The sequence below is a fragment of the Euprymna scolopes genome, chromosome 3 (assembly GCF_053919585.1).
Source record: "Euprymna scolopes isolate OS-2025 chromosome 3, ASM5391958v1, whole genome shotgun sequence".
NCBI classification, from domain to species: Eukaryota; Metazoa; Mollusca; class Cephalopoda; order Sepiida; family Sepiolidae; genus Euprymna; species Euprymna scolopes.
The window spans coordinates 166,547,491-166,565,762 of record NC_136484.1 but is presented as its reverse complement, the minus strand read 5'-3'; positions in this window follow the sequence as shown (position 1 = coordinate 166,565,762).

The window sequence follows — 18,272 nt, the reverse complement described above, 5'->3', positions numbered from 1 at the left end:
GTAAATATTGATGGCAACATTGAAAATGTGGGCCGTTTGACCATACTACCAGCAACATTTACTGGGGGACCACGATATATGCATGAACGCACACAAGATGCATTGGTCTATGTGAGAAAACATGGAACTGCTGATTTATTTATAACTTTTACCTGCAATCCCAAATGGCCAGAGATTGTGAATGAACTCCTTCCATATCAACAACCACATGATCGGCATGACCTCATAGCAAGAGTTTTTCATCTAAACCTACGTGTCCTTATGGATTTACTTACAAAAGGAAACATTTTCGGAGTGGTTGTAGCATATATGTACACTGTTGAGTGGCAGAAAAGAGGATTGCCACATGCTCATTGTCTGGTTTGGCTTCAGCAAAAATTGAGATCCTCTGACATAGACTCTGTTATCAGTGCAGAAATTCCTGATCCTGTAACAGATCAAGTTTTACATGATATCATTAGACACAACATGATTCATGGACCATGTGGAACATTAAACAGCTCTGCACCATGTCTCAAAGAAGGAAAATGCTCTAAGAGATATCCAAAGAAATTTTTAAATGAAACTCGGTCAGATCAAAATGGTTACCCATTATATCGACGATTGCCTACTGATGCTGGAGGCTTTGAAACAACAGTTACCCTCCCTGGGAATGCAACGTTTCATGTAGACAACCGATGGGTTGTACCATACAATAAACCCCTTTGTAAGATTTTTAATGCACATATCAATGTCGAATATTGTAATAGTGTAAAATCAATTAAGTACATTTGTAAATATGTAAATAAAGGCAGTGATCAAGCTGTCTTCACATTGGAAAATAATGCTCATGATGAAGTTAAGAGATATGAAACCGGCCGTTATATTTCCACTAATGAAGCCATTTGGAGAATACTTAACTTCCACATACATGCGCATCATCCCACAGTTATTCACCTCGCAGTGCATCTAGAAAATGGACAGCGGCTTTACTTCACTGAAAATAACGCAGCTGATAGAGTTGCACATCCACCTCCAACTACTTTAACAGCGTTTTTCAATTTGTGTAAAACAGACGCTTTCGCACATACACTTCTGTATGCTGAAATTCCCACTTATTATACATGGGACACTCATAATAAAATATTCAAGCGACGCTTACAGGGTAGATCAGTTCAAGGCTACCCGTGTGTTAAAAAAACTGAAGTTTTGGGCAGGGTATACACCGTGCATCCAAATCATTTTGAATGCTTCTGTTTGAGACTGCTTCTACATCATGTTAGAGGTCCACAGAACTTTAATGATCTAAAAAATATTAATGGTCAAATTATGAATACATTCAGAGATGCATGTGCTGCACATGGACTGCTTGATGATGATAACCACTGGGATGCTACATTACAGGAAGCATCTACATCTGCCTTGGCACATAATTTGAGATATTTGTTTGCTATCATGTTAACTACCTGTGCAGTATCTTATCCAACACGACTTTGGCATACACACAAAGAAGCATTAAGTGAAGATTTCCTTAGGGAACGCAATCAACATCCTGGGGCTGGTATAACTTTTACAGACAAAATCTTCAATACTGCTCTGGTTCATATTGAAGATATTACATATAAGATGAATGGTAAAACACTGACAGATTTGGGTCTTACCTCACCTGATAGATCTAATACACATCCTATTGTTACTGCTTGGACACGTGAAATTAGCTATCAACCACATGAGCAAGCATCAATTGTTCGGGACGGTATTGCAAAACTAAATAGTGAGCAAATTCATGTTTTTCGAACTGTAGTTAATACTGTTGAAGATCAGCAAGGTGGCCTTATATTCCTTGATGCACCAGGAGGAACAGGAAAGACATTTGTTACTAAGTTAATTCTTGCAAAAGTAAGGTCAGAAGGAAAAATAGCTGTAGCTGTGGCATCATCAGGTATTGCAGCAACCCTTCTTCCTGGTGGTAGAACAGCTCACTCCACATTCAAATTGCCATTATCATTAATAAAAGATTCTATTCCAATTTGCCATATAGAACGAGGATCAGATTCAGCTAAAATTTTACAGAATTGTTCCTTGATCATATGGGATGAATGTACAATGGCACATAAAAAAGCATTTGAAGCTCTAGATAAAACATTGTGTGATCTCAAGTCATGTGATGTTGTCATGGGTGGCATCACACTTTTATTATCTGGTGACTTCCGACAAACGCTTCCTATTGTTCCACGTGGAAGTCCTGCTGATGAGCTCGATGCTTGCATTAAATTGTCATATTTGTGGAAGTACATCAAGACTGTAACCTTATCTACAAACATGCGTGTCCATCTTAATAGTGACCCATTGGCTGATAAATTTGCTTCCATACTTCTACAAATTGGAGATGGCAAAATTCCAACAGACAAACATGGTAAAATTGTAATTACTTCAAGTATTGGATCAATTGTTTCCTCACTCGCAGAACTTTGTAACAAAGTTTACCCAAATATAGCTGCAAATTATACTAATCCTCAATGGCTAACAGAAAGAGCAATTTTAGCTCCAAAAAATGATATGGTACACATCATCAATGACCAACTGCTTGATGAAATTCCAGGTGAGGAACAAATTTACACTTCTCTAGATTCTACTGTAGATAATGACCATGCTGTACAGTACCCTACAGAATTTTTAAATTCCTTGCAATTACCTGGTATGCCACCACACAAATTAAAACTGAAATCTGGATGTCCAATTGTGTTACTCAGAAACCTTGATGCTCCACGACTATGCAATGGAACAAGATTATGTGTAACACAAATGCAACCTCATGTGATAGAAGCAGTCATATTGACTGGTGTAGCTACAGGCGAATTGACATTTCTTCCTAGAATACCAATTATTCCATCAGATTCAACAATTCCATTTAAAAGGCTTCAGTTCCCAATAAAATTATGTTTTGCCATGACAATAAATAAGTCGCAAGGACAAACCTTGGCAGTGGTTGGTCTGAACTTAGCTTCTTCTTGCTTTAGTCACGGACAGTTTTATGTAGGATGTTCACGGGTAGGTTCCCCACACAATCTATATATATTAGCACCAGAGGGTAGAACATCAAACATTGTGTATCCAAGAGCTTTATACAAATAGGAAAGCCAATTCTCCCTTCTATTATTATTTATAGTTATTTTTTGCTGTGAATTATCAGCATGGCAGTCTCATAAGTATTGTCCACACTCCACCCATATTCCTGTCAGGTCAATGTTTTAAAACTCTGATAGGAAATTCTTATGGGAAGTTTCTAATCTTTTTCATTATAGAATGTGTACCTTTTTCTATTCAAAATTTAATTTAATACAACCGTTCACTTCTTTCATGTTAAGTTACTTAAAATCACTAAACTCAGTTGCAGTGCTCCGTGGCATAGTGGTTAGCATGCCGGACAATTCACATTATATTTTCACATTCGCGCTGACCTACCGTAGTCTTTTTTTTTTTTTTCATAAACACCTAAAATGGATTTTCTTGGTGGCCGAGTTGTTAACATTGCATGTTTTTTTTTTTCACACTTAATTTTCCAACTTCGCCCCAATACTCCGGGTTTGATCCTTCCTACTTACCTAACATCACTTTTTTTTTTTAAAACAATCCCCACCCCGGAAACAAACACCCGGGCAACGATTTTTTTTATCCTTTTGTTTTGATTTACTCAAAACCGCACACACCTCGAAACATCCGAGCAACGCCGGGTACCCCTGCTAGTATGTAATATATTGATGTTGGCATTCTCTATATGTTCAGTGTAAATGGAGATGCCCTGATATTATTGTACCTATTTACAATGCCTCTCCACGGGACAGAGTTAGACACCAGGGTCGTTTTTTAACATGGAGAAAAGGTACAAAGATAATATATATATATATATATATATATATATATATATATATATATATATATATATAATGTGCATTTTCTTAAAACAAATATACGTTTACAACGTATATATTCACTAAGGCTATCTTCAAATTGCAACGGTATTTTAAGCTAATGTAAATAAAAATGGATTTACACTTTATCTAACTTTATTAAACATTTCAAAATCACAGGCATATGCACCGAATTCACATTCATATTGATTAAATTACTTCGTCTTACACGTGTATCATTAAATGGCATAAACCTAAAAAATCATCAGAAACTTTACATTAGTTCATCAAAAAATAAAATGTACAGTTATATATAAAGTGATGAGACGATACCATTATTTTTCCTGATGCTGATACAATTATCAATTCTATAATAAATTTCCAATTCCGATTTTTTACAAATCTCTAAATATTTAACCATGAAATTGGTATTTTTCCCGATTACCATAAAAGCACATATTAAATGTGCAGATATTTTTTCAAATGTAAAAATACATTTGTAGGAGATGATCTATCGATTTTAGTTTTACTGGTAGGTTAAAATCTAAGATTTTTTTTGTTGCTATTTTAACATTACTAAGGACAAAGGAAGATTTTGTTTTAAACAAAATCACAAAATAAAGATAAAAGAATTGTTTTTGGCATCGGAAAAATAAGCACAAATTTTTCTGATACCGATTCTTATACTCTAAAAAGTTCTCTTTTTCTGATACCGATTCTTGTACTCTAAAAAGTTCTGATTCCGATTAATCATCCCAACAATGCTATATATATATATATATATATATATATATATATATATATATATATATATATATATATATATATATATATATATATATATATATATATATATATTGCAGATAAATAATTCGAAATATAGTATTGGTTCTAATGCTACCTGTATCTTTTCTTTCTCGGCCAGTGGAAAAGAAATCCTTCTAAACTGATGCAATAAAAAATTGTCCTAATTTATAATTCCTTTTTTTTTGCGGGGAGCTGAATTTTCCCAATATTACAAATCGATCCTGCATCTAACTCTGCCCTTGTAAGGGAGGCGACACAGAAAATATTGTGGCTGAGAAATCAGATTACTTTTAAGTAAGCCACCCTATAATATTAACATATGGGACATAACTCTGTAAAAACAACTTCCTATAAAGTGATTATTTCCCTTGAAACCATTATTAATAAAAAGCACGAAACAAAAACAACCAAAAAAGTCTGCCTTTTACAATGTTTCTTTCGCTTTTCATCTTAGTACTCTAGGCACCGCCAAAAATGGCTGCAAAATCAAGTTGTTGTTGTTTTTTAAAACGAAATTACATTTATTAAAATCCATTATTTCTGAGTAACTTTTTTTTTCCAGAAAGATAAAACCCTGAATTTTATCATATAGAAAACAGAATAATGTAAAACTTTTTCTACTATTTTTAATTAAATTTTAAATGTTAAATTTTCCCAAAAAGTTAACAATTGACATTTTTTTGTCTTGCACAAAAAACGTACATAAATATTTAAAAAAAAAAAAGGTTTTTGAAATAATTAATTTATTTATTTATTGTCTAACTAAGATTTAGGATGATTTTCTAAGAGAATATGCAAAAATATTATAATATAAGTACCTGGATTTAAAATAATTCCACTTATTCATATAGGTAACCAGTTATTTCGCGTCAATCTAGAGTTCAAATCGACACTGTTTACGTTTGCGTTTGATAAGAAGCAAACTATATGGAAGACCAAACAGGCCAAAATAACTTATTTTTCAGTGACGAAAATTTCAATGTATTATTAAGCTGAGGCTGGCCAGTACCAGATGGGTGACCATTTGTATGAGTTTGGTTTTTAATGTATATGTGTGTCGGAGCCAGGCTCCCCAAAATGGGGGGGGGCAATTTAAAGCAGAATAAAAAAAAAAATTATTTCAGCGCGTTTGATCCACCGTAGTCGAAAGGCGGCAAACGTTTTCAATCGGGATCGAAAAAAATGATGCTATTTTAAACACAAAGGGCACAATATTTATCGAATTTTTTTTTTTGTATCGATTCTTCAAAGCATGCTCTGTTTAATAATGGTCATGCATTATTCGGCTCGCTAAAAAAAAATTGTTAATTTATTTATCAAAGATTTTAAAATGGCTTTTTTCGTATAAATATTAAAAAAAATTTTTTTTTGTTTTGCTTAACTTAAATTAATTATTTTACTTAACATATTCACCGAATTTCACACTTCAAAACTCAAAAGCGGGATAATTAAACACAATCGAAGTTCTGATATTCAGACGTCAAAATAAGGTATGCAAACAATTTTTTTTTAATCTATTATTCTGTCCCTTACAACAACACAATATGTTGAGTTCAGTTTCAGATGATTATTTTAAGCATATTTGTTCCCACTTCAAAACAAGGGGGGGTTGTAAGCAAAAAAAAATATATATATAAATATCGTTTATTAAAAATAAGTACACTGTTATAAAGTTCATTCTTCTCCTAATAATCGCTGAAAATTTCGTATTGATCGGATAATTACCTGATTTTTGGTAGATTTTTAAAAAGACGGTCCGTCAAAAAGTACTGACCTGCCCCCCCCCCCAGTTTTGGCGGTGCCTATAGTACTCTCATTAGTTATTACTATAAACCCCTTCTCGCTTAACTACACATTAAATTTTATCAAAATCAATTTATTTTTTTTCTATCAAAAGCTATTTATTTGTTAACACAATCAAACAATAAAGATGATTAACCGATACAACACAGATATCTCTATTAAATATTTTTTGCCTTCTTCCAATGTATTGGAGTTACATGACGAAATATCTGTTTTCTCTTGTATGTGCACACAATCCCTTGCGTAGTAATGAGCTGTAATTTAGTTAGCGAATACAGGTACCTTCAGGCTTGTGCACTGATACACAAGCAATTAGCGCATCATTGCACATGCGCAATACTAATTTACTGCTGGATGCACGCCAAGTATAACAGTTGGAGTGGAAATGCGAATCTGACAGGACGCCATATTGCCCATCTCGTCTCCCACCAGGAATTGGTGGCTAACGAGATATAAGTTCGTACTTTAGACCAACTAGGACTACAATACACTTCAGCTATGATGCCTGCCAACTTAGCAACCAAACTTAGTTGTTTGCGTTGCTGTATTCTTATCCCACTTTAAATAAAAGACACATCTATATTATTGTAGGCAAAACGTTAATGTTTTTCTTTGAATCTTTGGAATTTATAATTATAATTTTTATTATTATATTTAATAAAGTTTTTTTTTAATACTACTACTACTACTATCACCTATATACATGAAGTGAATTTCTTTTGATATTTTTAATTATAAAGGCCATGCCCTAATATTTAACTTAATTTTCTCTTATAGACATTTACAGCAAATGCATTTAAATAAGTAATTCACCTAAATTGGACGTAACATTTGCGTATCTAAAGAAGACGCATCTTAGTTACCCCCACCACCACATACCTATCCGAATAAATCCTTAACGCGTGTCATAACCTCGTTTGACATCAAGACAATCGAACGACTAAATCGTGAATAACCACACATCTGTTTAATATGTGTCTCCCTTTTCCCTTATTAAACTGTATACTAACCCTCTTCCTTTCTTCACTTACCTCCTCCTTTCTCTCCATCTATCTCTCTTTATCTATTTCTCTGCATACACTAGAAATCCTATCATATCTGGTTAAAGTTTTCTTTAATTCAACCTCACCCCCCCTTCCCCCCTCTTTTTTTCTTTCTTCTTTTTCTTTCTCTTTAGTTATTAAATCTTAAAAATCAAATGTTGCCGGATATAAATGGAGACCCCCCTCTTTTTTTTTTTTTTTTAATCGACTTCTTCTAATATCGCCTTTTCAGATCATAATAACCACTTCTGTCCAAGTTTGACGAAGTTACTGGATCGCTAATACGATTCAGTAGCGGAAACATGTGTAACTAAACAGATAAAACGGTAATAAAATAAAAAATATATATTTTTTCTCTGCAATAGTATTGAGCACCTTCTTCAAGTTTTCATTATTTACCAGTTCTGATTTATACATATATATATATATATATATATATATATATATATATATATATATATATATATATATATATAAACTACTTCATTTACTCACATAAAATTAATATACGAAAGTATAAATTTATGCGTAAACTTTAAGTATTTACTTAAAAAGTGCTCAATACGTAGGTAGAGCTAGTTAGTAATTTATAAAATATATATGGAGATTAAGCTACACTATTCTGCATTTCATCCACTCTAGGATTCTTCAGGCTTATGTGCGAATTTTGTAGGTCAAGACACTAGATATCCAGGCATAATAGAGCATACACAAAGAATCAGGTCAATCAAAGGTCAAATGGACATTTGTCCTGTAAGTGCATGTTCATTGGCTGATAGAAAGGGCGCGGTGGATACTAGAAACATGATTGGCTAACTAAAATCTTAATGAAAGGTGCATATATAAAACGGCAGACAACCACAAAATTCGCGCATAAGCCTGGAGAATCCTAGAGTGGATGAAACGCGGAATAGCCAGTGTAGCTTAATCGCCATATATATATATATATATATATATATATATATATATATATATATATATATATATATATATATAATCGTACTTTAAATGTGGTGATCGCCAATAACATGCAGTTCTTTTTATAAAGATTTTTATAAAATCGTCCCAATGACAAGATGACCTATTTTCCGAATTTCCGGCAAACTATTAAAACCAATGTTAGCAAGGTCATAGAAAGTAACTAAATAATCATAAATTCTGCATATAATGCCATACAAACAAGAATGAAAAGCAAGAAACAGTTTTAAATTTCTATTCATGTATGTTTATATATTGGCATGTACAGGATCCACTCCTAATCTAATTAAGGCATAAAGGATCATAATGTGGGTTATATTTAGTTAAATTTAGTTTTCTAAATAACTGGAGGGTTTAAAACTTGTGACGTGGTTCGTGGCCTTGGTCGGGTCATTTTTGGAAGACGATATTGTCTTTGGTATCATCAAGAACCACACCAATATAGATTTGGTATAAAATTTATGTTATAGTGGAGGAAGAAAATTAAAGATATGTACAGACATGCATGCATAATGAAATGGAAATACATGAAACATTAAGAGAACAGAAGGGTCACCAGTTAGCAAGTGCTAACTGAAACATAAAACAGAGTTTTGCAAATGAAAAATGGAGAAAAACGAAACTTTATAACAAGAAATTATTATCTCTACAATACAGGCAGACTTATAAGAATATAAGTTATTTTCAAAAAGTAAGTGTTCATTTATGGAAATTCTTGTTTGGTGTAGAATGTTGAATTAGTAGTCACAAGGCCGTGTAGGTAAAAAAGTTCATAGTGTGAATTTGCATGCGTAAATAACATACACATGTGAGTACTTGGCAGTGTGGCATTGTTTATGTATGCGTTTACCTTGTTCTTTTTAATGCATGTATAGCATAGCTGTAAGTAGTAGTTCGTTTCTGTCTGTTTGACTATCTCCAGTGTATAAAAATATGTGTGCCAGATGGAGAAGATGAGTCGGTCATGTGAGTCATTGAAGATACCTTTACGACTTGTTTTTCCTTTTTAAAGGTTGAGGAAGGGCTGGTTATATGTTCTTGGGTCTTTCTGTACTGCCTGCTAGGGGAGTTTTCCCTTTGCATGTTTTTTCCTCGTTTAAAAACGATTTATTACTTTGACATAGATTTGTTACTTTTGGGATTTGAAGTTATTTTTGTTGGTTGAAAACACTTTGAGTTAACACGTTCCTGTGTAAACTTACTTGTTTTGGAGGTGACAAAGAGAGCGAATCTGAGCGAAGCATAGAAAGAAAGAGGGTAACAATTAGAGCCATTTGCTTTTTAGTAAGAATCAGAATTGCCTCTTAATCTCACTACAAACTCTTCATAAAATTGAAATACCGTCAATTTTTTGTGAAATTTGAACAAGGTGTATTAAACATTAATTAATAAATATTTCTTATAATTTCAATCTTTTTAAAAAAAAAATTAAAGGGTTTTTAGGGAGCATAATATTGATACAACCTTCTATTTGAAAATGTCCAATTTGCACTAAATTGATCCATAGTCATTAGGCACCAATTAAGCAATAATAGCGGAATTTCAGTTTCTTCTTAAAACCCCGTAAGTTTAAGTCGTAAATTTTAGATATTTTTCAGAAACAAAATAATGAAACGGATTTTGATATATGAAAAGATGCTAGCCATAAAATTGAGTATCATTATATTTTAATTTTCGTAATAAAACATAAAAAAATGATGCAAAATTCTCTTATTCAGGGAATTAATTTTACCCGTCCTGTATATTCTTATGCATATTAGTCAAACGTACACACATTGAACTGTTTTAGCGGTGTACATAATTATTTTGTTTATAAGCAAAGGAAAAATAAATAAATGAATCAATAAATAAAAGAAATAAAATAAAATATTTTTAAAGGGACATAACTCTGTAAAAACTTCTCGCACAAAATGATTATTTCCCTTGACCCGAGTCAAAATGCACGTCTGCTTGTAACAATAATGCTTCGGAATTAATTCACAATGATTTTGACTCATCGGTTTTCGTTTGATCATCAACGTTAAGTGAGGGTTAGCCTAGTCAATACCAGATAGGTGACCATTTGGGAAAATCAATCTCTGTGAGAGAAAGGTAACAACTCTGAAAAAAACAAAAAAAAACAAAACTGAACTGCATGCTCACAAGCGCAAAATAGAAGTTATCCTCTCGTTTTCAGTCTGAGAAACATGAGGTTATACTGCACAACATACTTGTATTGATGATAATGATGCAGTTTATCAGTTGAAAGTTTCTTAAGTTGTTTTTTTTTAATGCTCCTCTTCAGTGAAACGTTTCCACGTAAAATGTTTACTACATTAATATTTACGAAAAAAAAAACAAACTAAACAATATAGATTAGGTATATATATAGCTAGGATTAATTCCTAAACTATTTAACCGATCATTATGAATATTAGAACAAAATTGCAAGACGTAAGCGTGGGTAAAATAGACTATGTTCAGTTCAATTTAGTTTTATGCAAAAAACATAAAAAATATGGTTACAGAATTTAAATTTTAAACATCAATTAAATAATATTCCCTGAATTTAATATTTTTCTCAAGACATATTTTCAGAATCAAAATCATTAATAGATTTTGATCAAAATTGGAATAAGAATTCTAGATATAAGGCTTAGTAGCATTATATTTTGATTTTAATTTTTGTAATCGCTACTTATATATAAAAGCCTGTATGTGTGGGAGAGAGCTTTTCCCCTCTGAACTCCAAAACGTCTGGGCCAAATTCTTTTTGAAATTTTACACAAATGCAGTTTATGGGCCCGGTAGTTTTCCTAGATATGTTTTATATTGGAATGCCCCCGATAAGTATCGAAAATGGATAATCAAAAAATCCTATCAAAGTAGGAGCATTCCGATTTTAACCTTTAACAGCCAAACATCATAAATGTATTTGATAAGTTTTATCACCATACAAGCAGAAAGGCCCATCGTATAAAATTAACAGTAGGTTCTTTAATAGGACAGGGCGTGTTGGAAATTAACGTTTCTATTTAAAGCACAATCGAAACCTAACATTTAATTTTTGCATTTTAAACTTTAATTCAAATCACTATATAAAAATAATTTTATAAAACTAACAGTAGGTTCTTTATAATGCAATGTCGATTACAATGTAATGTGGATTAAATGACTGGAGGGACGCATGTGAAGCTTTCTCCCAGTGCACCATGGTGCGTCACCGACCAAAGTAGACAATCGATTGGATTGAAAAATGTCTGATTTCACCAATTTCAATGACAATAAAGTATTGGAAGTGTGGAATATTTGTTGATCCTCATTCAATCCTGGACAACATCGGTTCTCCTTGCAAGTGAAACATGAAAGTGATGTAGAACTGTTCTGTTAATTTTATTAAGTACTAGCATCCCGGCGTTGCCCGGGTGTTTGGAGGTGTATGTTGAGCAAAAAAAAAAAAAAAAAAAAAAAAAAGCGATAAATTTTTTAAAACTTTGACCCCTATTATGACCCCTTAACATTTATTGTTTTGGGCTTAAATCAAGTTATTAAGTTAAATACATGTTCAAGGAACCTATATCAAAAATTCAATTTGAAATGTAGTATTAGAACAGAATAAATTTGGGCTTACTCGATTCTATATTTCGTATCAATTATTCATTGTTTTCCATCACGCTGAGGTATTTATTTCTCTCCAACCACAAGAAATGTGACACAAGGGTCGGAAAGTGAGATTGAAACTCGACACCCCAGAGAAGGAGCACTCTGACTCTGCAAAAGATGCCTGTGCAGTCCTGTCGACATTCCCCAGCAGAGGTGGCTCTGGCGATTAACAATAAACTACCCCTTTTTCAAACAGAGAAGGCAAAGTCTGGGAAGGTAGACCTCCTAGAACTGCACAAAGCAGCATTACACTGCAGGAATTGTTGTTGGGGCTGAGCGAAAAATTCCCAACTCTGAGTTCCAAATTGATATGTTTTCAAAATTGATATGTTTTCAAAATAAAAGCCTATGGAAGAATATGATTGGATGTTTGTTTTTATTGTCAGTCAAGAGTTTGAAATGTTTATAAAGATGTTTGCAGTGAACGAATTTAATTTATCAATAAAGTAAATGAATCGTTTCTTGCATCAAAACGAGATTCGAAATTTATTAACATAAAAAATTCTTAATAAAAATCAAAACAAGCAGATTTATTGTTCTTACTAGCAGACTGTCTGGCGTTGCCCAGTCATAAAATCTGCTTGAATATGATATATTGATTTATAGATTCGTTATTTATTATTATTATTATTATTATTATTATTATTATTATTATAGAGCCAATTCTTTATTGATTATTATATTGTGGCCAATATATATTGTAATGATTAAAAAAAAAAAAATTACTTGGCCGCCATCAGCTAGAATCGAAACCAAAACATTTAGCTTTCCAACATTATTCGTTACCATCTGAGCTGAGTTTATATGCATATAAAAACTTTAAAAATTAACGTAGTTAAAGATATAAATCTATATTCGCGCATGTGTACAAGATAGACGTTTAGTCAACTTATACCTGCCAAGTTCCATTCTTTTTTAAATTTTGACACCTTAGCAACTATTTTTACCAGCTAAAAACCAAATCGAATTTGTTCCACAAGTCCGAATCCTCTATATTCTATATATCAAGTTTCATGTCTATAGACCAAAAGTTGACAGTAGTTTGGTAGAGACTGTTTTTCACACACACACACACACACACACACACACACACACACACACACACACACACACACACACACACACACACACACACACACACACACGCACGCACGCACGCACGCACGTGCGCACAAGGTCTGTTCTATAATATACATAGATTTTCTTGCCTCCTAACAGTGAAAAGTTATACACAAGGTCATGAGGAAAATCCAGCTATCCTAAAAAAGGGCACTCTAGATTAGGACAAAAATAAAAAAAAATTGTCTCAGTTTTTTTTTATTTTTTTTTTTTATTACATTTTCACCCCAAACAAGGCACATTGCCACTTTGGTGTAGGGGGCTACTATCAGGGGAAACATCTACTGGGGTACTATGTAGGGATTAGGGCAGCGAGATGTTGGTTCACGTTGCACTTGAACTTATGCATGTCAGTACTGTTGGGGAAGCTAGAACTTCTTCATTAACCGGACAGAATAGATGAAGTGTTAGGTGTGTCAGAAATTTCGTGAAAATAGTGAATAATTCCACCTCATTTTCCAAGCTTATAACTCCTCGAAAAATGTCATTCAAGTCCTAATTTATTTTTTCAATTTAAGGAGAAAGGACCAAGGTTTCATTAAAAACAAAAAACAAAAAACAAAAAAAACAAACAAAAAAAAACGTGTTTTTTTTTTTTTTAAAGGTTTTAAACTTCGGACTTTACAGGTAAATTTCTAAAAAACAGTAATTTTTTGTTTTAAATTTGAATATATTATTTATTGATCTTTTCTCTTCAATTTGTGATAATATATTGGTACATAAATTTATTATTTACTTTTTAATAGACATTTCAAAATGGGAGGCGTGAATTATTCGACGCCCTGTCTTTCCAAGCTTATAACTCCTCGAAAAATGTAATTCAAGCCCTAATTTTTTTTTCAATTAAAGGAGCAAGAACCAAGATTCCATTAAAAAAAAAGAAGAAAAAACAAATAACGTGGTTTTAAAAAAAAGGTTTTAAAATTCAAACTTTACAGGTAAAATTCTAAAAAACATTACGTTTTTTTTTGTTTTAAATTTGAATATATTATTTATTGACCTTTTCTCTTCAATTTGTGAGTAAATTAATTATTATTTACTTTTCGGTGAGTAAATTAATTATTTACTTTTTAATAGACACTTGAAAATGGGGGGGGGACGTGAACTAAAAAAAACGTTTGTCTAAAATAGTATACTCGGTTTATTGGAAAGAGCATAAAATTTCACATTGACCCTGAAAATATCGTAAAATAGAATCAATAGTAAAACTTTGATAGATTTTTAAAGTTTAAAAATTGAAAAATATTGAGTTCGGAAAATTCATTACTGTTTAAAAAAAAAAAATTCTATTACTTTTAAAACAACTTTAATAGTTTATTTTGTGAAGTATAATCCATAAAGAAAATAAACAACCCACTTTTAACAGAGAAATTACGAGATTTTTATATTTTATTCGCAGTTTCGTGTTAGGGGTGTCAAAAATTCCTACAAAAATTCTGATACACCTAATGAAGTGCACAACATCAAAATAGATACTACTCTTTGCTCTAAGCCCAAATCCCAGGATTGCTGTGCCGACAACCACTAATCCAAGTTTTACTGAAAACAAAAAGTTTTTTGTTGTTGTTTTACAGTTTTAATCTAAGATTTTCCATTTTTATATTTTAGAGTAATTTGTAAAAAAAAAAAAACCAAAAAAAAAAAACCAAAAAAAAAAAAAAAACTCCGTGAAAATTTATCAATTGATCCAATATAAAAAATTATTGTGTTAATAAATTATAAAAAGTTTCCTTAAAATTCGATATTTTTTGTCAGATACTTTAAATCAGGGGTTCTTTCTGTATGTAAAGTTGAACTAGTCAAGTGGATAACGACACAGACTGACGAAATCACTTTCATTTAGAATGTTGGCAACCTTCATGTGGTCTCTTACTTAAGTGCTCAACGTTTTTCTAAAAATAATTCTAACTACATAAATATCAGGGAAACTAATGTCAACAATAGAATCTCCAAATTCATACAATATTTTTCTTTCAAAATATTTGGTACATATTCAAGGGCATTAATTCCTCCTATACAAATATGGAGTTGCTTCCCTTGGATTACATATTCTTATCAATGTTTTGATTTCAGATGCGTCTCACATCATTAATTGTATATATTTATTTCCCAAAAGTTTTGAAAATGTCAATTACAAAAATAATAACATGAATGTAAAATGCTAAATGGTTTAGCTTTTAATGCCATCTTTTAAATAAAAATTATCATTTTGTTATATTCAGATGTGACATATAATACACATGCTTCCTATTGTTTATATAACGTTTGCGCAGGGAGGGATTAATACTTGTTGTGGTATGTGATTGGATATGCAGTGTTGAAGATTTGAACACGCATTAATAGTGTTTCTTTTTTTTTTTTCTTTAACTAATGGGTCACTGTTTTTCAAAGACCAAGCTACTCGAGGATAAGAATCAATGAATGTCGAGTAGGTTGTTAGACAACGTCGTGAGGATCAGTATGATAAAGATAGAACTTAAGTAGAGTTTGATTATTTTAGTAGGCTTACTCAACAAGAACTTATTTATGTTAGACTTTATAGTCTGCTGGGAAGCAGCCCTGCGGTATTGTATTCAGCATACGGACAGTTCTAGAAAAAAAAAAGTTGCTCATGGAATTGAGAACGATATAGTCTCTTTTCCCAAGGTTAAATAGCAACGTATGTTCAATTAACCGTATACAATCAATCATTTTAATAGATATTGTATTTGGATATTATTTACACAAAATGTTGATGTGCCGTAAATCTCTGAATGAACAAATTATGACTATCAACTGTTCAAACAATTAAAATAATGTATTTTTTTTAAAAAAAAGTATTTATTCTTATTTTTTTTTGTTTATTCTCCATTTTATTAAAACCGAATCTTACTTTAATAAAAAATACAATATACAATTAAATAATAATAACAAAAAAAAAAGTTTCGAAATTTAAACAAATGATAAGTCATGATATATTTTTTGCGATGTTTGATGAAAAAGTATATCGTCTGATGACTGTGTGCACAAAAACAAAAAAGAAAAACAAAAAACAAAGCAAAACAAAAAACAACACATAAGGGTAGATTCTTTTTAATTATTTGATTTACAAGGCTCAAAGAAAGACATGTACACTTTATGACTTTTTACACTAATCACTTTCCGTGGACATAAGACAACATACTGCTCACAAATATGTCACAATATTAAAACCATTTAAAATTCTAATCTTCTAAAATTAGATTTTGGGAAGTATTCGCGAATGGAGGCATTCTTTTCGTGTGTGTGGGGGGGATTGTTGTTGAAAAGGCCGCACCCAGGTGGCATCACTTTTAAAGCTGTAAAAAAGTAATAAAGAACGCAAGAGAGTTGTATGTTCAGTCCATCAAGTCCAAAGTAGCTGAGCAGCGGCTTGGTTCCCACCAGTTTTGGCAAATAGCAAACAGAATCCTGAGCAGAAGCGTGTGCTCTATCCCAACTCTCATGAATCGACTTGAGGTAATCTCGTCAGCATCAGACAAAGCCAAACTCTTTGCCAAGAACTTTGCAGCTAATTCTAACCTTTGCGACCAAGGCTGCCAAGCTCCAATATTTCCTCCTGTATCAGAAAACATGCTATGTGATATACAAATATCTGTACGTGATGTTGCCAAACTAATCAAAAACCTTGATTCCAGTAAAGCAACCGGCCCTGACGGTATTCCAATTATAGTACTCAAAAGACTTCAACCAGAACTTGCGCCCATCCTTAAAAAACTGTTTAAACGTTGTCTTACGGAGAATTGCTTCCCGTCACCCTGGAAAATCTCATCAGTATGCCCCGTATTTAAGAATTCAGGAGATCGGTCATCTCCCTCACAGTACAAGTCTCCTGTGCGTCATGAGTAAGTTGCTGGAATCTGTGTTAAATACAGAAGTAATCAACCATCTTAGCAAAAATAACCTTCTTAGTGACATGCAATATGGTTTCCGTTCTGCTAGATCTACAGCAGATGTGCTTACAGTTATATCTCATAGGATTAGCGAATCTCTCGACGGAGGCTACGTTTCTAGGGCAATTGCTCTTGACACATCAAAGGCCTTTGATAGAGTATGGCATAAAGGTTTACTTCACAAAATCTCCAGCTATGGTATAGTTGGAAATGTCTTCTCAATTATTAAATCATTTCTCTCTGATAGGTTTATAAAGTAGTGGTTGATGGGCAGAAATCAGAAGCTCTTAGTATTAATGCTGGAGTCCCTCAGGGGTCCATACTGGGCCCAACTCTCTTCCTGATCTACACCAATGATCTACTAAATCACACCTTTACATCATTCGTAGACATCTATGCTGCTGACACTACTATCTATGGTAGCACATCTAAGACCGTAAACGACCAAGTTCTCTCTGATTCTCTCTCCTCTGATCTCGAGCGCGTGGTTCAGTGGGGGAATAGGTGGCTGGTTACCTTTAATGCATCTAAAACCAAACTCCTATCTTTACATCATCAATGCTCTGATCCCCATTTGGCATCAATTGAAATGGATGGCTCTCGTCTAGGAGAAGCTCCATGTTTTGACAAGCTTCTGGGTTTGAACTTTACTCTTGATCTTATCCAAGCGAGAGTCTATAAATAATAATAATAATAATAATAATAATAATAATAATAATAAACATTTACTGCCTCTACTGCTGCGAAGAATATAATGTTTATGAGGTTTTAGGGGTAGATTCTTATTTTTATCATTTATTTTAATTTTCTATTTATATGAATTTTGAATCCCAGACACTTTTTAAAACATATCCCGTGTCGTTATTTAATCATTCTCAATAATTTACTACATCGAAAATAACATTTATCAAAATTTATATTTGATTTAGTAAAAAAACAAAAAAAAAAAATTCATTTTATGAGTATTACTAAATTGAAATTAACATGAAAATAAATAAGATGAGATATTTCATTTTTGTCTTTTAAAAACATTTCTAAAACTTTTGATTAAAAAAATAACAAAGTATACATCAGTACTG